Below are 569 nucleotides of genomic sequence, written 5' to 3' on the forward strand. Positions count from 1 at the left end.
CTGTGTGTTAAAAGACAGAGAGAGACAGGATAAAATGTAAAGGATATTGGAAAACAGGCAATATTATACATGGCTGTTCAAAGAGTGAATGGGACAGCCTCTATAGAAGGGCATTTGGCAATGTCTATCAAAAAAATACACATACGTTTTGACTGAGCAATTAAGTAATTCTTTTAGGAATTTATAATACTGCTATACTCACATATGTGGAAAATAATATATGTGCAAGGATATTAATTGCAGCATTCTGTATAATTGCAAGAGATTAGAAGCATGCCAAATGCCCATCAACAAAAGACTAGTTAATTAGGCTAAAATATAGCCAGAATGAGACAGCTATTTTATGTACTGATATGGGAAAATGTCCAAGTTTACACACACACACACACACACACACACACACACACACACACACACAGTTGAACGAATCAAGGTAAGATCAATATATGTGTTAGTTTGTTTCTGTTGCTTATAATAGAATACCTGAAACTGGGTAAGTATAAAGAAATAAAATTTATTTGTTAGCAGTTTCTGAGGCTGGGAAGTTCAAAGTTCAGGAAATACATCTG

The sequence above is a fragment of the Galeopterus variegatus genome, unplaced genomic scaffold, assembly GCF_000696425.1.
Source record: "Galeopterus variegatus unplaced genomic scaffold, G_variegatus-3.0.2 Scaffold7787, whole genome shotgun sequence".
NCBI classification, from domain to species: Eukaryota; Metazoa; Chordata; class Mammalia; order Dermoptera; family Cynocephalidae; genus Galeopterus; species Galeopterus variegatus.